A 16,208-nucleotide genomic window follows, 5' to 3' on the forward strand; every position below is an offset into this window, starting at 1 on the left:
CAAGCCCTGGGATTCCTCTCTTAACACTAACTAACACCCTGGCTTTTTATAGGTGTAGTGGGGATCTGAAATCAAGTTCTTACTTTATAGAGTAATCTGTTTATCCAATGGAGCTTTATCCATGACCTTCTCTGGTTCCCACAAACCATCAGCTTTCACTTGTAGTTTTTAAATTTTTAAGTAGTTTTTCTCGTTTTTATTTTTAGTATTTTGTATGAGTCATCCAAGTTTTTTTCCCCTTTACGATATTGAAAAAACCAATTCTATACAATATGGGCCAGTATTTTATCAATACTTTGGACGGAGGATAAATAGTAGAAATTTCATAATGGTTTTAATAAGCTAGATAATAAAGGGGAATGGGGAAGCATGCAAATGAACATATGTTGGTGTTTTAAATTTTTTAAACAGACAACAGTGATGTGCTATACTATAGCAGTCTTGGGCTCAGAGCCGCGGTGGAAAACTGGCAAGTGCTATCTCAGGCATAATGGGGTAATGGACTTGCAATATGAGGCCTCTGAAGGTAGCTGCCCTAACAACTCACTCCATTCACCAATTTTTATCCTTAATTAAATCATTTTTTATCTGCTATGTTTCTACTTATTAACTATTGTCTCCATTTCTGACTCTGAAGTCCAATAATACACTATGCCCACCCCTCAAGCAGCCAGTCTCTTGGTTCAATCCTCCGCATCGTCTGACTTCCCTACTTCCTTTGCGGTTGGTGACATCCGGGTCCCTCCGCCTACTTATATAAGTTGGGAGGTGGGCCCGAGTGGGCATTTTGAAGTTGGAGTTGTACCGGGTCGTGTCGTCCGTTAAAGCTGAGAAACTAGGACATCAGGAAAAGGTAATGCTGAATTTTAATTGTTACCAACAGTTTTATACCTTAGGAGAATCAAATGATTATGTCGGGGAAATTAATTCAGAGTGATTTTGGTTTTGGGGTTTTTTGTTGTTGTTGTTGTTTTATTTTGTTTTGGTTTTTCGAGACAGGGTTTCTCTGTGTATCCCTGGCTGTCCTGGAACTCACTCTGTAGACCAGGCTGGCCTCAAACTCAGAAATCCACCTGCCTCTGCCTCCCAAGTGCTGGGATTAAAGGCGTGCGCTAGCACTGCCCGGCACAGTGATTTTTCTGTCATACTTTGTAGAAATATCTTAAATGCTGTATTAATAAATTATATGTAAATTGGGATATTTATGGACATAAGGGTGTTCCGATATCCTATCGAAAGGATCCTTTCGTTTGGTAGAGCAATGTTGCTTGAGAGGAGGAAATTAGGATTTAAATTATGTATTTGTACGAAACAGGTAGCCGATATCCTTTAAATTATTTGCCTCTCTGTGGTGCTTTAATTTTACATTTGAAGTAAATTATTTGTCTCTCTTTGTGGTGGTTTAGTTTTGGATTTGAAGACGAGGGTGGGGGGTGTTTGTCATGAGATGTTTGTGTAGTGTGCGTTTTCGAGAGCCCGCGCGCGCGAAAAATTTAGGCACCATTTTGTTTCAAGCCGCGCCGCAGCCTTTGTTCTACAGGAGTGACCTTATAGCTTTTCTGCCTCAGGAACACTGGAAGTGTACTTTAAAGGTGTTACACTTTATGGACAACAGTTTTTAGTGCCATTGTCTCTTTGTCCTGATTTTGCCAACAATGCAGGCTCCTGTTGAGCTGCTAGCTACCGCTAGTTAGGTCCAACTTCAGGAACACGCCAATAGGCCCGGTGAACAGGGCTTCCTTGCAGGGGCAAGCTCGTGCTACGCCACTACGTTGATACGTTACAGGTCAGAATTACGCCTGCGTAGAGTTGGACTCCGCCTACTGAAAGGGCGGGCTCAAGCTAGTCTACTCTCCACATAGGTTAGTCTTCATAGAAAGACGTCACTTGCGCCTGCGTAGTGTACACTACTTAGACACAGCCTTCTAGAGAGAATCTCGTGTTACCGCTAGTGCCGAAACCTCTTTTTGTGGTGCTGGAGCCTACTTGGTAGCAGGCTTGTTGGAATGCTTCTGACTTCTGTAGGTAGGCTAGTGAGATGTGGGAACTTGAGTAGAGTTGCTCGGAAAAAGTGGGTTTTTAATATACTGCCCCATAGTAGAGCGGCCCACACTTTTAAAATGTCGGTCCAGTTTGTGAAACAAAGCTGGCTGACGGACGTATGCTAACATGTCACTTTCCCTGAAGGATACATTGGGGAGAATGCTGCCTGGGTCACGCCTTCTGCCAAGATATCACGGCTTGGGTGGGGAGCATACTGTTAGTAGATACCACAGCTCCTGTAAGGCAGGAACCCTAAGTTATCGGTCCCTGGTTAGAATGGGCAAGTGAGACGTTGTAACCTGAAAGGCAAATTTGTTGAAATTCTGCGCTAAAAGCCGCAGGCTCCTTCTATAACACCCATGTGTAGAGCCACCTTGCAGGATATGGTGCCTGAGCAGAACCATTAGTGAGACTTTGCCATCTGAGAAGAGCAGGCATATGGAACCCCCCCCCCCACCTTAGACACCTGCTAGAAAGAGCACTGTCCTTGTAGATCCAGAACAAAGCTGTATAGGACAGATTTGTTGGATGCCCCTAATTTGAAAAGCCACTTGAGTTTGATAGACTGATGGTATGCAGCTACCTGTAAAGGGCAATCTCAGAACTCTGACTGGGTAGGACAGGGTCGTGAGACATTATGACTGAGAAAAGCAGTCTAGTGGAACCCAGGAATCTGGGCTATCTCCACGTGGGAAAGGCAGGCTCTTGGAGCTCTAGAGTTTGGAAAGGACCAATGCTTTGATGCCTGGGTTTGAGTACAATAGGTAGTCTGCTTGGATGGGGCAGGTTGGTCAAATTCCTTAGCTCTGATCGGACAGGTTTTTGCTGCTTATTTCAGAGTAGACTTATAGAAATGTATGCCTGGTGATTAGGTTGTATCGATGGGGCAGGTTTGTGGGACTCTGGCTTGGGAGATTAGCCCTATTAGTGAAAAGGATTTCAAGCTAGTGAAAGAAGCGTCATGGGTAGGGTAGATTCAGCTCCTATGGTGTCACACCCTATATAGGAGCAGTATCTTAAGATTACATGGCCTATGGCAGACTAAATTTATGGCCTTAGGAGAGACTGGTATGTTGCTCCCTTAGTAGAATATTAAGATGCAGACCTCTTGGTGAGCAGGCATCTAAAATTTGACTGGTTTGGTATCACAGGATGTTAAGATGCATTTATAATGTATTCAGGCCAGTGTAACTATCTGGGTAAGGTAAATTGCTAAAGATACTGTTGTTGTAGTTGATTAGGTTCCCAACATGATTTAGCTTGAATATAACAGGTTTCCCTGGTGGCTGCCTTCAGGGGGACACCATCACTTAAATTAAGACCTGTTGCCTGTATAGAGCAGACTTATGGTAGGGGTCACCCTGGGCTAGGAATGCTTGTAGTATGCCTAGACTAGATAGGGCAGTTTTAGGTGATTCTTCTGTTTAGGAGGGTGAAAGGTAGTGCTAAGAGGATACCTTGGTGTAGAGCAGGTCTGGACTATTTATCTTCCCAGTCGTCTTTTCATTCTTTTTTCTCAGCTCTGGTCTCATGTCTGTCTCCTCCCCAGTTGGTATGTGTCATAATTAAAAAATAGAGGCAAAATTTTAGTATGATTTAAATTTCACTCCTAAAGAAAAACCTTTAAATGTACAACTCACAATTTTTTACTTTTTAAGTGATGCCAAAATCTCTGGATTTCAGTTTGGATTTGCCTTCATGGAAGATAAAATTCCCATGTTTTAGACTTGACATATTAAGAGAGACATATTTAGACTTGACAGAGAGAGTATGAGTCAGTCTATCTCTCTGTATATATGTGTGTGTGTGTCTTTGATACGGGGAGTTTAAAAATCTAACCACAATATTTACTGTGTATATCAAGTTTTTTACATCTTGTATTTTTCCTAGATTCTGAGTGTGTTCTTCTCTATATATTCTTGGGTGGGGCCTGTTACTTTCTATGCAGAGCAGGAAATTGTGACAATCACCCTATTTTGTCCTGGGATTACTAGCATGTGGAGTTGTCAGACCCAATTACTTTAATAAAATTCTGTTTCTTCAGATATATCCTGCAAGTATTTTTATTACTCTATTTATAGGTTACTGTTTGTAAAGTATTTTTAATAACCAATAATTTTAAAATAACACTGCCACTGTAGTACTCTACTAAAATACAGGAAAAGTTATCACTGCAAGAAAATGAGAGTATAAGGTGATCCAATTAGTTTTAATATTATGTATCATTCCACAGTAAATAGCATACTACATCGCATAAATGTGAATATTTTTAAGTGAAAATGAATAAAGAACTTTAGTAATTACAACAACCTTTCCCCTACTTAATGAAAACTAGAACTGTTACAGTACGCTAATTGAGCTTTTGCTTCCTTGCATTAAACAGTGGTACATACCTGTAATCTGAGTGGCAGATGTGTAGAAGCAAGAAGAGCCAGCTTGAGCTAAATAGAAAACTGTCATAAATAAATGAAAGAGAAAAGAATAAATATTAGGTTGGGTGTCAGGCAATGTGGTTTTCTTAAGTTGTATTTTCTTAGTGTTTATTTGTATGAATCTTTGCCTGCATGTATGTCTGTGCACCATGTATTTGCATGGTGTTCATATGTGGAAACCAACAGTCCCCTCAAACTGAGTTACTTTTGAACCAGCATGTCATGCTGGGAATCAGATATCAATCTTCTTGAAGAGCAGCCAGTGTTCTTTAACTGAGCTATTTCTCCAGCTTCATAAAAGTTTTAAGCATTATCATTTTATCCTTTTGTCTACTTACAGAAAAATGGCAGAAACTGATAAGCCTGGGAAAATTTTTATAGGAGGCCTCAACATAGCGACAAGACAAAAGACTCTTCAAGTAATATTTGGGAGATTTGGACCAGTTGCACATGGTAATTCTTAAAACCAAACTATATGTCTCTTCAAAGTAAATATAAAGTATTTCTATGATATGTTCATTTTTGAAACTTGGGTGCTTATTTTTATGTTTGTTATAGAACTACTCACTGCAGTGGATAATGTTGCATAAGGAGTGTGAGGTTTGTATATGTATGTACATGCTTGTATGCCTTGCATACTCTGGGTTTATGACAAAACACAAAAAAAGCTGACATTAATTTATGGTTTGTTGATATAGAGAATACAAGTAATAACATGAAATGTAAGATTTTAGGTTTTTTTAAATTAAGATTTGTCTAGAGTGATTGATACTGTGTTCTGTTTAGCCTGTCAAATTAAGGGTTCTATGAGTAACTAACAGTTAAAGAAATGTTAATTTTAGAAATAGAAAAATTAATTTTTTATGTAGTTTTGTCAATAAATGTTTATATATATTGCAGCTATTTTGATGAGAGATCGTGAAACTAAGAAGTCTAGAGGCTTTGGTTTTGTTACTTTTCAAAGCCCTGAAGATGCTAAGAATGCTGTCGAAGAAATGAATGGAGTGGTAAGAATGTAGTAAGAATATACTATTCCTTTCCAGTTAATAACATGAGTTGATGTTTTCATTTTGCTAAAATATGAGCAAAACTTATTTGACTTTTTTTAAACTAGTGCCAAAATTATGTCTAGTAGAATATTTAGACATTGTCACTATATTAAATCTGTATCAAGTTCATATTCTACTTTAAGAGTAAATTGAATACAATCTTTAAAAGAAACAACAAAAAAGGAAAGCATACTATGGGAAAACTGAAAAAAGCTGTTTTTATAATTCATAAAAGAAATTCTAAAGGAAAATATCCTGGAGAAAGTTATGTTTGAGTAAAATTTAGCTGTAAAAAACAGATTACAAGTCTTACAGAAATAAAGTCAAATTGATTTGTTGATTATTGGGATAAATAGAGTTTCTACCTTAACCCTAGTTTATTTTTACCAACTTGGAATTCTCTTTTGTTTTAAAAAACTAGCCATATGAGCGGATTTTTAAATGGTCACTGCATCATTTACTGCTATAAGCACTGTTTTAGAGAATTTTATTCAACAGATGCTCTTTGTTTTCTTGCATCAAAATTTTAGAAATAGCATATTCTATAGCAGTTTCAGTAATAAGGAACACTGTATTTTTAACAACTTTAAAAGGTCTTTTTTTTTTGTCTTTTGTTTTTTTGTTTGTTTGTTTTTTTGAGACAGGGTACTCTGTATAGCCTTGGCTGTCCTAGAACCTCACTCTGCTAGACCAGGCTGGCCTCGAACTCAGAAATCCACTCAGAAATCCGCCTGCCTCTGCCTCCCAAGTGCTGGGATTAAAGGCGTGCACCACCACTACCCGGCTAAAGTTTTTTTTTTTTTTTTTTTTTTCATTTTTTTTCTAGTAACTTTTTATTTTGAGAGGGTAATACAATTTATCGTATCTTTTTTTTCTTAAAATTCATGTGTGTTTGATTAGTTGTTTATCAGATACATAGATAGATGTATATATTCCTAAATACATATAAATACTACCTGCCCAGCCTGTATAATGTTACTTCGTATGTATGGCCATTTGTATTGGATAATCCACAGGAAGTGCTGTTCTTCCAGCACTTAATGCTTTTATTCTTTGGGCTCTCAACATGCCATTCTGTATTTTAAGCTTTATTTTTCAGATCGTAAGCACTATAATTCTCTGTTTTTGTCTGATACATTTTTTTTTTCTTTCTGGGAAAACAAACTTGTGTGTATTTACTTTAAGAAATAATTCTAAACCTCATGTTTGATGCAGTAAAAGGTAAAGTATGTAAGTTAAATTTAATTGTGTTGCCTTTTTAAGTCTTTGGATGGAAAAAGAATTAAAGTAGAGCAAGCCAGGAGACCATCATCACTTGAAAGTAGTAACAAGCGGAGACCACCATCCTTTTCAAGAACCAGAGGTGCTTCAAGAATTCTGAAATGTGGAAGAGGGAGAAGTAGCAGACCAAGAAGTCGTCCTTCACGTGAGGAAAATTTGGGTAATGTACATAGTGGAAGCAGTGTGACTGACAATTAGTTAAGATTATATAAGTAGAAATATTTCAACTTTTATTCACATTCTCATGAGTAGAGCAGTTACCTTTAATTAGAATAATTATTTCAAAGCACTGTATGATTAATATAAATAACTGACATCTTAATTTAAAATTGAATTTACACCAGAGTATAAATTGCAAAAGAATTCTCTTAAGACATTAGTATTTGTCCTTATATAGTCAACAGATTTTTTGCAAGACTTATTTGTGCATGTCAGTGTGAGTGTTTCCTATCCTGGAGTTACATTTTTAGCTGCCATATGGTTGCTGGGAATTGAACACAGGTCCTTTGGAAGAGCATTCAGTGCTCTTAAACACTGAGCAGCAAGATTTATTTCCAATCATGTTTTTTAGTTGTTCTTTAGAGACCAGTATTGAATGTGAGTTGTAATTCTTAACTATTAGGGAAGTTAAAACTATACCAATAAGAAAATAAAATTGACTTAAAATGCCCAGAACTCCGAAGTACATGTTTCAAACAAATAGAATTGATCAGACAATTTTTGTTGTTGTGTATTCATCTGAAAACTGTTCATTTCTTCTTTTGATGACAGTTTAGCCCACTAAACATAAATCTATCCTCCCGGTATTATCTAAACTTTTAGCTTTTCAAGGCTGTTGACTCTGGAACGGTTTAAAAGAAACAGCACTTTTAAAGTGTGTACATGTTAACTTTAGATGTATGAATGAGAAGATGATGACTCATTAGAATGTTTATAAGCAAATGGGCAAGAGTATTTTGTTACTTTTGAAAATAAATTATTTAAAATATATATCTATATATTTTTATTAACCAACATTAAATAACCAAGTAAGGGTGGTTTGATAATGAGATAGGTGATTTACTGACAGGTGATATTTTCTCAAGTGGATTTTCATTTTGTAATGCTCTCCAAATGATGTTAATGTTTAAATCTAAGTTTTTATTCTCACATGTATAAAAATACACATTTTATTTATGATTGGGAACTAGATGTATGTTATAATGTTTAAGCTAAAATGATTATGAAATATTTAATATGAGTTTCATAGATAGTCCTAGTTTATAAATTATAGTAATTGTTTGGCATGTCTATGTATTAATAGTATTATATAATTTTTTTACCTTGGTTGATATATGGGCTTACATTTAGGTGACAATTTATTTCATAAATGTATCTTGCAAAGTATTATTTGAGACTATAAATATATAAAAATTAATCTGCTTTCTAATAATCTAAGAGTGCTTATTTTATCTGAACTTAGGTTTTTCTTAATTGGCAATTTTTGTTCCCCTTTAGTTCTCTGCCATTTCTTTAAACAAAGTGTAGTGTTTAAATTATGCTATTAAAAAAGTGCCCTTTACATACTGTTTGAATTATTCTTACAAAAGGAAATAATTTTACCAGTTTAGAAAAATACTAATTGCTAAGATTACAGTATTGTTTAATGAAGGTTTGCAAGTGATAATTAGACCTTTTTAATTGAACTGTTGATGCCCCTTAGCTAAGTTTGTTTTTTTTTTTTTTTTTTTTAAATACAGATGGTGTTAGGTATACTCCTAATTTCAACATGAGCTCTTCTGGGAGACACTTTGCAGGTAAAAGAAGTACATCTTCAAAAAGGGATGGTCCTCCTTCTAAAAGATCTGCAAGTTCTGCTCTGACAAGAAGCAATGTTGGACAGAGAGGACGAGGTAAATACATGCCAGGCAGACATTTTTTGTGGAAATGCAGTTAGCTTATAATAAATGAGGATGAGAAAAATTTAAACAGTTAAAAAAATTGTTTAACATTTAAAAATTTAAACAATTGACAATCACAATCTAATAGGAAACACACACACATGGATATATAAAAGCAAAGTAGGAAAATTTATATTTTTACATCTGTCCAAAGTTTTTAGGCAGGATAACATTTGAATATTTAGAGTACTTAGGTGATAATAGAGTCAACATAATGAAGCATGTTGCAAGCAATATGAGTAAGGAGCATTAAAATAAGAATGTCAGATATGTGAAACATGAATAGCAAGCAAGATTAATCCACAAAATAAGAGGCAGATTGATGCTTGATTACACTGACAACAGTTTGTTTATATTACATTTGTGAGGTAGTTTACTGATATAGCTTCATTAAGGAAGGAAGTATGCCAGATAATATCACATAAGTGATTAATGTTTAATTCTAGGCAGATGTAAAGATGGATCTTGTTTTATAATATTGTAAAAGGTATTTTGCAGAGAAATAGCCAATGTTCTTATGATTACTTTGAGACATCTGAAGCTTGGAATCATTGTATAATAATTTTTAAACTTAATGTCCAGAACCACATAGAAGAGAGATTTCTAGAATATGCCAAGAAGAGAGCCAGTGTCTTCCAGAAGAGAATGAGTATCCATTACCAAGGGATGATGGCCAGTCTTCTAATGATAGGTAAAGAAAAATAGCAAAATGGTTAATTTTCCCATTGTTGAGGAAAAATGTGTTAACTATTGTATTTAGTATCATACAAAAACATTTTATGTAATGAAAACCTTTTATATCCCTCCTCATGAAGTGTGTTTTCCAAAACTAGTGAGATGACTTAACAAGTTGAATAACCTTCATGAGGCCTAAGAGGATGTCAGATGTCACAAAATCTTGGGAAAAAATAGTTTTTATTTTCTGGTCTAACACACAGTGAATAAATAGATAAATGGCATACAAAATTTTCTGCAAATTATCTTCTAGAATGAGAAAGATCATTCAGTGGCCAAGTATCTCCTTCATAATATGAAGACCTGAGTTTACATACTCAGGACCAATGAAAAAAGTTAGGCATAAAGCTTATAATCTCATCTGGGTTAGTTGATAGACTTACATGTTGGTTAGAAGACTCTCATGGGTCTGATAGCGTTACATGGAAAAATTTCATGACAGTTAAAAATATGTTCAAAGAGGGTGTGGAATGGACCAAGATTTGAGGATGTCCTTTGATAATCACACTCATTTTCTACGTATGACTAATCTCAAAAACATACCACCTATCCTTAGTACACAAGATAAATACCTTCCAATTATACAATTTTTATTCTGTAAATACAGAGAATATTAATAGAAACAGTTATATAATTTTCAGATTTAATCTTCTAAGTTAATTTTATTAATTATATATATTAATTACATTATATTCTGATGTATATCTATTATTTAAAGCTATGATTTTGTGTTGTAGCAGTGCTAAGGACATTCATATACAGATAATAGAGTTTTTATTTTCAGTTATTTTACGTGTACTGGAGTTGAATTGCTGGGTAGTATATTATGTAGAACTATGGCATTTTACATTTCTATCACTGATGGTCAAAGTTGTAACTTTTATGAAGTCTCTTCCTCTATAAATACTGTATCACCTGCACTTTTTAAAGTTAGCCAGCTTTATAGCAGTATTTCATTAGCACATTTGATGGAGTAGTATTCATGTATCCAAGTCATGTTTGGGTCCATTGTTTTAGCTTACTTGGAGAAGTGCCCATTTATATTTTGCCAGATACCCTGGATTCACTGGCCAGTTAGCTAATTGGCCAGTTCCAGGACAGTAAGAAACACTCATAAAAGTTTGGATGGTTGTTTTTAATTTCTTAAGTTATTCAAGGAGATATGCATCAACATCTAGAGGATATCGTGACTATGGCAATTACAACTCTCGGGATGAACATGCATCTAAAGTCTTCAGGTATTACAATTTCTTACGAAATGTGTTGTTGAAATTGTTAGTTCTTGTGTTAACTAAAACTTCCTTTTAAAATTTAGTGATCATGCTGGCTATCGTGGGGGACGTGATAGAGATTTCTCTGAATATTTAAGTGGAAGTTCATACAGAGATACATATGGAAGTTATGGTAAGTGTCCTATTTTGACTCAGTTAATAATTGCCATCTTAGTGAATTTTATACATATAGAGAAATGTAACATGGATTATTCATTAGTTAGATGTTTGCAGTATTTGTACTTCCTGCATTCTTAACTGATTTGTATTATGAATAAATGGGCAGTGTTACATTTATTCTATTACATGAAAAAAAAATTATGTCCATAGTTAATACTATGACTATAGAGGTAATATATGCAGTTAAAATTCTAGCTTATTTTTTGAAAATTAAATGCACATATTTATAAGTAATTGGAACTTAAATAAAATGGTACAATTTTTTAAAAGCTGGTTTGTTACTTTGGTCTACTTTAGGAAGCTTCCATGAGGCACCATCTGCAAGAGGGACTTACAGTGGAAACAGCCGCTATGATGACTATAGTAGCTCACGAGATGGATATGGTGGAAGACGAGAAACATACTCAAGCAGCCAAAGTGACAGATATTCAAGTGGCTATGAACGTAGTGGTAGACAAGAAGTGTTTTCACCTATTGATAGAGAATATTCTGAGCATGGGGGCAGACAAGAAAGAGGGCATTCACCAATGGATAGGCTGTATAGTGCATCTTGTGAATCATACAGTAGTAGTTCAAGGTTTGGAGGATATCATGGAGGTCATGGGAAAAGCAGATACGAAAGTGGAGGCAGGTACTAAAATAAAAGTTGTAAGTCATGTACCAAACATCATTTCTAAGAAGAAAAATGAGATGTTATTCCTGTGTTCTCTGAATGTTAAAATAAATAGGTTGACTTAGGAGATAAGGCATATATTAAGTTTTACTGTATTGTCTGAATACTGAAATACATTGGTTTGGGGGAAAGTGAAATAATAACTAACTTTCCATCCATGAATTCTTCTAGAACGTAAAACAAGAAAGCTTTAACTGTTGAAAAATAATTCTTTGTTAAGTAAGACTTGTTAATGTTAAGTAGAATTTAACAGTAGAGATTAAGTATCTGCATTGTCAAAAAAAAAAAAAAGTCTGTCGATAAAAATTTAAAAACTGCTGTTGTCTGATTTTGTTGCTGACTAACAAAGTATTCCTTATTTTTGATGGTTTTTCCTTCAGGTGGGATCAATAATCCCATCTGCTGTCAGTGTAAATGTTAGCTATGGTTCTTTAGCCAGTTTTAAAGCCTGGGTTAGAGCCTTTAGTTCAGCTTTCTGGGCTGAAGATCCCTGCAACAAATCAGTTGTCCAGAGTGCAAGTCCATTACCGCCACCCTTGAATATCTGATTCCATTCTGGATGAAGCTGCTATCTGTGAAGTAGGTACACATTCCTCATCTGGCCAGACTGTATCAGTCAAGTCTGGCCTGATATTCTGGATATGCCCCAGAATTATTGGGCAATCTTGCTGCAAGTCTGAGGATGAGTCAGGTAGCAACGTAGCTGGGTTTAGGGCAGATGATGGGTTATATGTTATTCGAGGGGAATTCAGAAGTAGAGCCTGAAAGTTCACCATTCTGGCTTTGGACAGACACCGGCTGGGTATATTCTTAAGGATGCCCTCAATAGCATGGGGAGGGGGTGGTGATAAGAAGTTTTTTGTCATATGGTTATTTTGTCAACATCCTTGACTTTCAGGACACTGATAGCTGTGATCCAGAAGCAGGCTGGCCATCCTTGGGCCACTGGGCCCAGCTTTTTAGATAAATAAGCCACAGGTCTTTTCTATGGTCCCAAAGTTTGGGTGAGCACCTCCTTTGCTCTCCCCTTTCTTTGATGCACTTACTAGTGGAAAGGTTTGTGAATCTCAGGAGGGCCAAGGCCTGTGACTCCAATAAGGCTCTTCTTATTAGAGTCTTAAAAGCCATGTCAATCTCAAGAGTCCTTTCTACTTTGTCTTCTTGGCCCCGGGAGGCCTTATTTAATTGTTTGGCTATCTCAGTGAACCCTGGTATCCAGAGTCCTCAAAACCCATCAGATCCCAGAAATTCCTGTACTGGCCTTTGGGTTGATGGAACTGTGATGTTAAGGATGATTTTCTTCCCAGTGTCTTGACAGCATGTTTTGGCCAGACCTCTTTGAATATGTACTCCAGATAGGTGACCTCAAGTTGACAAAACTGGGCCTTAGCAGACTCTCAGTAGCCAAGTTGACTCAGTTCCAGGAGGTCTCATGTGGCCTCCTGACATGTCTCCCAAGTCGGGGTTCTCAACACATACTGGAGTAGAGTTATTTGGGGGTGGACCCACAGATACTCACCCAAGTCCTCATGTAGTTCCTCTTCAAAGGTGGTAGGTTTAGAGACCAAATCTTTCAAATTCAAACTCCACTTTAGAGAACCTGACCTAAGCTTGAACTCAAGTAAACTTAACAGGCCAGAACCTAGCATTAGTTTCCAAGTTATTTCTACCACCACCACCACCACCAAATAAAACCCGAGCCTAGCTCCAATATCTAGGATCACCCCCTTCCCCCCAACAAGACCTGCATCTCCAGGTTACACCCCCAACAGGACCAGTGACTACAGGTTATTCCCCAATAGATCTGCACCCCAGGTTGTAAGCCCACACCATTCCTAATGACCGCTAACACAGAGGGAAATAGAAATTAAGTTTATGATTTGACTCTCAGCACCAGCCAATTATGCTAAAGGCCATAGTAGTTTTCCAATTAGCTTTCCAAGTAGCTTGCACACTTATTCCCCCCACAACCTGCTGCTTGCTATAAAGCCTTGTTTGGATAGATGTTCAGGGCTCCTCTCTATCAAAAGCAGTCCTGCCTGTCAGAGGTCCTTGAGGGACTGAGCTAGCTTAACTGGAATAAAGACCCTGCTGTGAGATTGCATCAGATCAGCTCCTGTCTGGTTTATCACCTTCCTGGCACTACAGGGTGAGTTCTTGAATCCTTGAGGCAGGTATGTTCAAGTCAGTTGTCCCTTGAAGTCTCTCTCCAAGTCTTGTCATTCAAAGGCAAATAGAGGCTGGCTTTGGGTGCCAGAGACAGGCCACGAAGCAGTTCACTGGCTGAAGCTTCCTAAGGATGTCAGGGCCACTTTGGTTAATAAAAGCCATGTTCACAGCTGACTGGTGCTCTCTGCCTTCTGGGTCCAAAGCAGTGTAGATGCTATAGGTTTCAAAACTTTATAAATATTCCCTGGGGCTCTCATTCTTTCCCTGTACCACCTGACTCACCTTAGATAAATTTGTGGGCCATCTAGTGGCCTCTGAGAGGCCCCCTCCCATTGTGGGGCCGTGAAAGGGGTCTTGGTTTTTGGTAGAAGCTCTGGCTGGAAGTAGCCTGAAGACCCTAGAAGGGACAGGCATCTATTCTGCCAGTCTCCCAGAATCCAGGCTCCTAACACATAGTGTGGAACTCCATTAACCTGCTGTTCAGTCACATAGGATATTGCAGCCCCTCCCAGAGAGGTTTATGTCACCCTACACAGGTAGAGGGTGTGACTACAGGCTTCAGCCTCAAGGGATTTCCATATTAATGAGTTACCTAAAGGTCAGAGGGTATAGCTAATTAGGTGACCCCCCTCCTCTCCCTATTTAAGTCAGGTTCCCCTGGCTTAAGTGGGGGGTGCACATCCAGACCATCTAACATCTACCATGTTAATAAAGCTCACGGAACCCTGGTCTTTCTCTCTCGTGTTATTGGGGCCTGCTATTGTGCTGCCATCATGGAGGACTTCTCTGTGTTCCAGCCAGGGGAACACAGAGATCCTCTCTGCCTGTGCTGGCTGGGCTGGGTAGGAACATAAGGAGGGGGACAGAGATCCTCCTGGTAGTAGAAAGGGTGAGCAAGGCAAGGGATGGAGTCTGACTCCTATAGAGGAAGAAAGGTGGTGAGGATTGAGGCCTATAATTTAAAACGGTCTCATCCAAATGGGCTTCTCAACCCGGTATTGCCACGTGGTGATGTATGGCATTTACTTGGTCCCCAAGTCTTATCAAGTAAACCTTCACCCTGTAAATGGTGGGGAGATGGAAAGTCTCCTCCTCAGACCATAGGTGGGCCATTCATTCCTGCAATGATGGTTAGTTTGCAGGACAAACAACCAGACCCAAATCTTTTACAACTCAAAGTCCTTGGAATGGTTAGGGATCAAGCCCAGTGGGATGCACTGTTCCTCTCCCATTCTAGGAATCAAAGACAAACAGAATACAATACAGACAGAAACAGGAGGATATTCCCAGGAAACCAAATCAAAAGGCTGTCTCAGATGGTCTTTTGCCCTATGCATGAGGCTCAGCTAGTTCAGAATCCAGATGAGAACTAGCAAGTTCTCCTGCTTCTGGAAAGGGGTAGGGAGTGTCTTCTATTGCCTCTGGCCAGTTGACAAAATACAAATATGTTTTGTCTCTCTCAGCCTCAAACAGAAAGACAGATTAAACTTGAAGCACAAACACAGACATGGACAAGACAAACGACAGCTGGGTGCCTGGACTTACTGATCAGAAAAGCACTTCACTCTGAGTTAGGTAGTCTCCAGCAAATCCTAGATGACAGTTCCTAAATATAAAGGTCCATGATTTGCTGAAGAATGGTAACCAGGACTCAAGTAGTATGGAAATACAAAGAATGTTTTAGTCTGCAGAAGTCCAGCATGCTGGGGGTCTCTCATTCCAAGATGGAGACTCCAAAGTGAGTTCACAGGCCTGATTTAAAGCACATTAGCGGCCTCACTTGAGGCCACAAGCTTGCTTAAAATTCTGAAGAGTCTTAAATGAACTAGATATATACTTTTAAACTTTTTGGTCTAGATTCTTAGGACCAGGCTGGTAAAAGAGAAAATCCTTTCATATTTTTTACCATTTCTCAGGCTTGATGCAAAATCTCTTGGCTGGGAGACCTATCTATACTCTGACTTTACAGGAGTTAATTCTCTCATGGAGGTGGAGAAACTTCCCCATCAACCCAGAAAATGAAAAAAGTGACCATGTTATGAGGAACTGGACTTGATTCACAGGTTTTAGGAGCAGAGAAATTGAAGCTGGAGGTGAGGGAGTGGTACCAGTGGTTTGTTTGGTTGAGACATGGTCTCAGGATATAGCCCTGAATGTTCTGGAACTCACTATGTACCTGGTCCAGGCTTCACAGTGCCTGTACCAGCCTCTGACACCCAAGTGCCCAAATTAAAGTTATGTGCCACCGTGCCTGGCCAAACTGTTGTAATGAAGGTAGTTTTGGTGAAAATGGTTTCTAGAAAAGCTTTCTCTCTGCTAAGTGTTCTACCTTTCTTTCCCTTGCCCACTTGATTCCATTTTCTTGGGATTTGACATTTGTTTGTATAGATTTTATAGGTATTTTGGCTTTTGTTTTTACTTTATAGAAATGGAAA

General features: G+C 37.8%; 1 pseudogene; it reads left to right on the forward strand.

The window, feature by feature from the left end:
- Nucleotides 1-4,819: 4,819 nt before the first annotated feature.
- LOC117701313 (RNA-binding motif protein, Y chromosome, family 9-like) lies at nucleotides 4,820-11,667 on the forward strand (annotated as a pseudogene).
- The last annotated feature ends 4,541 nt before the right edge of the window (nucleotides 11,668-16,208 follow it).

Source organism: Arvicanthis niloticus (genome assembly GCF_011762505.2).
Source record: "Arvicanthis niloticus isolate mArvNil1 chromosome Y unlocalized genomic scaffold, mArvNil1.pat.X SUPER_Y_unloc_4, whole genome shotgun sequence".
Taxonomy (NCBI): domain Eukaryota; kingdom Metazoa; phylum Chordata; class Mammalia; order Rodentia; family Muridae; genus Arvicanthis; species Arvicanthis niloticus.